Source organism: Tachypleus tridentatus, chromosome 13 (assembly GCF_004210375.1).
Source record: "Tachypleus tridentatus isolate NWPU-2018 chromosome 13, ASM421037v1, whole genome shotgun sequence".
NCBI classification, from domain to species: Eukaryota; Metazoa; Arthropoda; class Merostomata; order Xiphosura; family Limulidae; genus Tachypleus; species Tachypleus tridentatus.
In genome coordinates, this window is record NC_134837.1 from 124,024,280 (window position 1) to 124,031,837 (window position 7,558).

Below are 7,558 nucleotides of genomic sequence, written 5' to 3' on the forward strand. Positions count from 1 at the left end.
CTCTGGAACTTTCCTTATACTATTCGTGGCGTTAAAAATATTAAAGGTTGTCATTAAATTTACAAAATCAGTTTGAACACCCTACATGCCCACACATAGTAATTAGAGTATTAATGTATTTCACAAGGTCATCTTTTTTACACGCAAATGGCTCAAAAATGATTATTAATCAAGTTCTCTCATTACCATCAAGAAACGAAACATTGTTATATCATCATTATAAACATTTTATACAGTGCATATGTTAGGTAAATTCATTTTATTTCAATTTTCCTCTGGTCATTTTTTATGTGTTGTAGGCCTAACTGCAAATGCAAAATGTTACAGTGGATACTTCTGCATATCTAGCTACTGTTACCCTAAAACACTAATAACGAAAAGTCACAAATGAACTTACTAATTTTCTCACAATATGTTCAAGTATATGAACAGACGATAAATTTCATCGAACTAATACAAAGTTTATAAAATCTCTTGGTAATGCCTTATTTTGAGCTCTCTATGTATTATTATTCTACGACTATTAGTTTTGTCAACGTTCTAAACCCAGTGTCATATCCATAATCATCAGATCTCTATAGTAAACAAGAAAATTGTCACATCGAGAATATAGCTTACAACAAAACAGTGAGAAGTAAACAAAACAATAAAAACACTATACAAGAAATTCTAGGAAATCCTGTCAGTCATTTTTGTTTTCTTGACAAAGTTATTAATCAGACGCAGAAAAAAGTATTCCTATTACGAAGCTTTTCTTTTCTGAATATAAAAAACATAAAATACTTGTGTTATTCTTTAAAATATAAAGAAAGAGCAAGCGGTAAATACTGACAAAAAATGTGTATTAATGTGTATAGTATATTATGTGCAGACATAATAAACATATTTAAACCTATGAAGACCTGAAATGTGGCGTAACATTACCGTATCAACGCGCTCACTGGTTCTAAACAAACTACAAGTGTTCGGCAGCTTAGGTACAAAACCACTGGTAATGGTGCCGTGATCGTGTCCAACTGTAGTCAACAGTCAGAGCAAAAACTCGTCCCCTTTTTTAGATTCCCCAAAGAATAAACACAAAGAAGAGATGGATTAGGTAAATAAAAAAATAACTTCACATGTAGTTGTATGATCACATCCAAACTTTGCTAAAGTAAGCGAGTCACGAATGCGTCTCCATCACGTTGCCAAACCACGAAAGATAAAAGTAAAGCAATATAAGGTTTCACACATTTCTCTGGCCATTGAACTTTTCTCAATACGATGTATCGTTATGTTATTCAGATTATTCATATATCTAGGCCTAGATTAATATCTTTGCAAACGCATGTATAGCAATCGTTACCTCAATCATCTATGGGTTTCTTCCCTTCACTTTCTTCAATCAAAATCGAATGCAGTAATAATTATTAGAAAAGAAAAGAATTGATGTTGCATTGGAAGTTTCATTTGAGCGTTTTTGTTCCAAGTATACAAATACCGTAAATTCCGGCGTATAAGTCGACGTGGCGTATAAGTCGAGGTCTATAAGTTTGGCCTAAAAATCACTGATGCCGACTGAAATATTCCGACCAAGCGATTTGAGCCAGAGAAGGAAGTCGACTTATACGGCAGGTGTAGCTAAGGAAGTGATATTCAATAATCAACTGCGTCATCAGCAGACTTTGTCAGACGGCGCCATTTTCAAGAATTCTTATTATCCGCTGTGACTAGCTACGCCTCGCTTCTGGTCGGCATAAAAATGACAGATTTGCACTTTACAATAGAGAGCAAAAGTTCTGTCACTACGTGTTCTGAGAATTCATTTTTGCTGACTCATTCGTGCGCTTCGCCGCGCTTTCACTCACGTGACGTTTAGTTTGCCAAAGTAAAGTGAGAAATCTGCGTTGATTGGCCAACATGACATGCTTGCTCGACAAATAAGGCTTTCACTAAAAGAAGAAGTGTCACGTTTTATGCACCTTACGGTATTCCTGTCTAGACAAATTTATTGATTTTCTTTTATCTGGTGTGTCTAACCTTGCTACACTTAGCTAGAAATTAGCTGACCAATCGGCTCTGAATGAATTTTTAACTGTCTATCCAGTTTCAAATGTCAGTTACAAATTTCAGTGACAAATTTTAAATAATTATAAATCGTTAAACAAGCAAGATGTCCAGTCAACCACGAAGAAGGATGAAATATGATGCAGCATTCAAGATAAAAGTCGTTCAAGCAGCCAAAGACAGTAGCAACAGCGCAGCAGGTTGGCACTATTGCATAAGTGAAAAATTGGTCAGAGATTGGAGGAAGGCAGAAAACACTATCAAAGAATTGCCCTTAACCAAATGTGCGAATCGTGGTCAAAATCAATCAAAATGGCCAAGATTAGAGAAGGAAATAGCGACATGGGTGTTATCTGAAGGTCAATGTGGCAGAATCGTAACAAGAGCCCTTATCCGACTGAAAGCTTTACAATGGGCAGCTAAGAATAAAGAAAACAGCATGGATTTTAAGGCAACAGTCAGTTGGTGTTCTCGTTTTATGCATCGTCATGATCTGGTCATTCGTCAAAAGACAAAAATTGCTCAACAGCTACCGAAAGATTTGGACTACAAGATCACGCAATTCCAGACCTTCGTCATCAATCAAAGAAAACGAAATGAATACGATATGGCTCACATTGGAAATATGGACGAAACGCCCATGTTTTTTGATGTCGTCGGCAACACTACAATTAACAAAAAGGAGAAAAGACAGTTCTGGTGAAGACCACAGGGCACGAAAACAACACTTCACCGTCGTATTGGCCTGCCTCGCCGATGGAACGAAACTGCCGCCTATGATAATATTTAAAAGAAAAACAATGCCAAAAGACAAGTTTCCGTCAGGAGTCGTGGTTCATGTACAAGAAAAAAGGATGGATGGACGATAGTGTATATGTCAAATGGATTAACGAAGTGTGGGCCCGTCGGCCAGGCGCCATGCTTAAACCCAAATCGTTGTTAGTGTGGGACATGTTCAAGTCACATTTAACGGATACTACGAAAAAAGCATTAAAATCGAAAAAAACAGATATGGCGGTGATTCCAGGTGGATTAACATCTGTACTGCAACCTCCGGATGTATCGTTAACTAAACCATTTAAGGATTCTATGCGCACCAAGTGGAATGAGTGGATGGCATCGGGTCAAAACTTACACTGCCGCCGGAAATATGCGTGCTGCATCTTTGCCTACAGTGTGTCAGTGGGTAAAAGATTCCTGTGACTCTATTGATCTAAAATCGTTGTCAACTCATTCAAAAAAATGCTCAATTACCAATGCGATGGACGGTACGGAGGATGATATGTTATGGGAAGAGGATGACGATATCCCCTCATCATCAGTGGAGCATGACATTATTCCAGAAGAGGATCCTTACGATGACCACTTGAATGGTGAGGAATGGGACTTTGTGTTTGATCGATCTCATGTTGAGTAGGATTACTAGTATTTTACTATTTTATAAATAAATACCTATATGTCATATTATATAATTTTGATTTGCGATGGTTTTCTCGAATCTGAATTTACTAGAATTCATGTCATGATAAACGTCACCGCCGTATAAGTCGAGGATGGATTTTTAAACTTGAAATTTGGTGTTAAATTTTCGACTTATACGCCGGAATTTACGGTAAACTGATAAATATCACATTTATTGTGCAGAACAAGTTCTAGACAGATATATTGTTTTTGGCTAAACGTTCGTTGTCTTTAAGAAAATTATGCATTATATTTCCGAATTCAGGTGTTAATTTCAGTTATTTCTTGTAATTTCTGCAAAGAAATATATATATTTTTGAATTCAACGCACAAAACCGTATTAAAAGTCGATACACACATACACAGTAGCAGACAACAAACAATTGGAAAAAACACCACCAAAAAACTGACATTAAGCACTACAAAATCCCGGAACACATATACAGAAGCAGACACAAAAGAACTGTAAAAACCCAAAAAAAACTCACACTTATTACCGACACTAAGCCCTACAGAGACTCGGAACTACACGTACAGAAGACACTTTACACACTCTGATCCGTCATGTTCAATCCCGTTATTTATTGGTAACAGAGTTGCACAATAGTTTGATTTAAGAATCAGCCCTGAAGATCTCTGTAAGAAAGTAACAATAGAATCAAACTGTAATTTTAAATCAACATCAACTGATCAAAGACCACAAGAAGAATTCGCGTCTAATTCATCTATAGGCAAAAAAAAAAAAGACATAAAAAATTCCAAAGAAACAAGGGTAATGTAATGAGCAATTTCTATGTCAAACCCCAAGCAAGTACATTAAAAAAACTTCGTAGATGAATTTAGTAAAGAAGCTTTAAAATTACTAAACAATATCAAGTCTATAAAACAAAATTTGACATCATCGTAAAGAAAAGGCATAAAACTTCTTAGGAAGAACGAAGACATTCTCATACAATGAACCAATAAAGAAAACTGAATCGTTTGATTCATTATTGATAAATATATTGAATGATACGTGTAAGTTTACCCAGCCAAACTTACCTCAACCCAACGTAGAACAAACAACTGAGAGAACAACTCAGAATATTGATAAAAGGAACAATTATTACTAATTTGTAATATTTCGCATATAAACCAACCGACAACACCAAAAATATACGGTTTACCAAGAGTTCACTAATCCCACTAACTTTACGCCTAATCAAAATAAGCGTCCAATTAAAAACCACTCCATACCTTATACAGCACTTATATAATTTAGATAATAATGTCATTATGTCTTGCTTTATCATAAACCTATTCCCTCAAACCTTTTGTCATGAATCATCACAACATGCTGCATAAATTATGTCACATGACACCAATAAGAGAATTAAAATCTTAACTTGTTAAAATGAACAAACAAAATTCGTTCAATACATAAAGTCACAAAATTCATAGTTAAAAATAAAAATAACTACACGATACATTTTTGAACGTTAACATGACACGTTTGAAACTTCACCGCTAATATTCATAGAATAAAAAACACATAGCCAAAACTAACATAAACTGGTTTTATAATCATGTAATCCACCAGAAATTAGGCGCTCTAAAAACATCCTAAATTTAACACACAACATTTTTACTACAGAAAGAAGTTACACACTTTAATCAATGTTTTATTAACGTTAACTAGTTCTTTACTACAACAGTTATTTATTCATCTTTTGATTGCTTTGTGTTTGGTCATACATAAATAATCTGTAAAATTCATGATATTCACATCTCTTTCTCTCTCTCGTTTGGGTATATATGTATATACCCAGGAGGGCCAGGTGCACTTGACCTCTTCCTTCCTTCTTTTCTTTGTTGGTGTGAACTGTTTAGTGTGTTAATAATTACTACATGAGGGCCAGAGTAACCCACATGTCCATGTATCTTTCACCAACAGCTCCTCACTAATGTCTAATTCATAGGTGGCTAGTTTTTATTTTATTATTCAATTATTATATATACACTGCTTGCCAAAATCTTAAGGCCAATGAACATAAAGAAATAATATGCATTTTGCGTTGTTAGACTCAACCACTTATTCGAGTAGAGGCGTGTGGCAACTTAGGCTGCAGTGGCTGCGAGGCCGTCGACGGATGCGCGGCTCAAGAGAGCGAAGGCAAAACGAGCGAGAGCGGCAGCTCTTCCACCCGCATCGTCTACAGCGGCTATGTATGGGGTACCCGAGGGGATGCCTGCCCTGGCGGCTTCCGTGTCCATGGAGGGGTGTCTTGGTCCCTAAGGAGGGCCATGTCTCGCCTGCCCGGGTCATGGAGGTGGCGATCACTGGGGAGGAGGGAGTTGCTTTGGGTGCCGCTCTGGTTGGGGGCCTCTGAGGAGGCTTCAGATCATCCTTCGGGCCCTGGTTTGGATGGGACCGCTGTGGGGTTCAGGACCAACTGGGTGCCCCAGAGACGTCCTCTGTCTACCTGGCGGCTCAGTTCTCCCTTTTTGGTGGTGTGGAGGTTGGGGCTGCCACCACCCTGCTCTGACGTGGGCCTTGAGGCGGACTATCGGGAACTGGGTTACAGGACATTTTACCATCTCTGGCGGCCGGACGTCTCGCCACTTTATGCGTTGGTGGGGGTCGGGTGGAGATTGGATTCTAAGTCGCACTGCCAACACACTCGCTTCTTGGTTTTTATTGTTTTCTCTAGTATTTATTTAAGTTTTTTTGTATATATTTAAAGGGTTTTTTGTTTTTTGCATATATTTAATGGGTTTTTGTATATATTTAATGGGTGTTTTGTATATCTTTAATGTTTTTTCCCCTTGTATATATTTCATGTTATTTGTTTTTTTGTTTTGGATCTATTTGATGTTTTTCTTCTTTTGTCATGCCTTTTGTACAGTTCCATTTGTTGGAAATAAATTCAAAATTTAATCTGGCTCGACGATCGGCTTTGTTCTTGCCGGACAACCCGTCGAATTCTCCTGCTCAACGCCGGCTAAATTCTCGTTCCGTATCCCTCATGGTGTTTTAAGAAATTTATGACAGCAGTTTTACTACGTCCTATCTCACCAGCGATGGCACGTTGAGAGAGACCTTGCTTTCGCAGTTCGACAAATTCTGTCAACTTTTCAGCCTTTGCCATTTTTTACCCAATGTAACACAGGAGATGTCAGTGGGAGATGTTGACAACGCTAATGCTTGAACACAAATGACTAAATTTTGTTACGTGTTTACCGATTAACACTTCGTTTTAGTATGTTCTTAAATTTTTGACCAGCTAGTATTTAGGCTAATTTCATAGTGTTCACATTTTCCCTATTAAATGTCTTTCGTGGTTATAGAATAATGCACCCCACGAATTGCGATAACCTTGGGCTGCGGTTTGTTATCTAGGAGGTGGATATTAATGATTCCTGGCGTAAAATTGTCTTTCAGCCATTCTTTTAGTAGCAATGCGGGATATGTCTGGCGTATGGACACGTGAATGCCGCGTGTACTGTTAAGTGCAGTATTTGTTGTGGTTGCCACACGCCCTCGCGATGTCCGACAGATGTGGCGACGTATGCCTAAGTGGCTGAGGGGCTACAAATGGTTGCATGGACCAAGAAAGCAAGGGCGAAGCGGGCAAGGGTGGCAGTTATTCCTTTCGCATCGTCTGTAGCAGTTATGGGTAGGGTCCCCGAGAGAGCGCCTGTCCCGACGGCAGCAGCGTCCAGGGAAGATGTGTAACAGTCCTCTGAGGGGGACAATGTCTCGCTTACCCAGGATGTTGAGGCTGTGTCCTCTGTGATGGAGGGTGGCACCTCGGGTGGAGGGGCCTCTAAGGTCCTGTGTGCCCGTTTTATTGCAGTCATGCCTTCATTGGTCCGTTGCACTCAGACTTGTGGTGTGTGGGACAGAAGTATCCAACAAAATTTGGTGCTTCTCATGGACCTGTTCCATTACATCACGGATCGGGATATCCCTGCGGTCTTTGTGTCCCTCGATCAGAGCAAAGCTTTCGATCGAGTTTACCATGGATTTCTGTAGTTCATTCTAGGGAGGTGTGGCCTCCCTCCAGTTTTT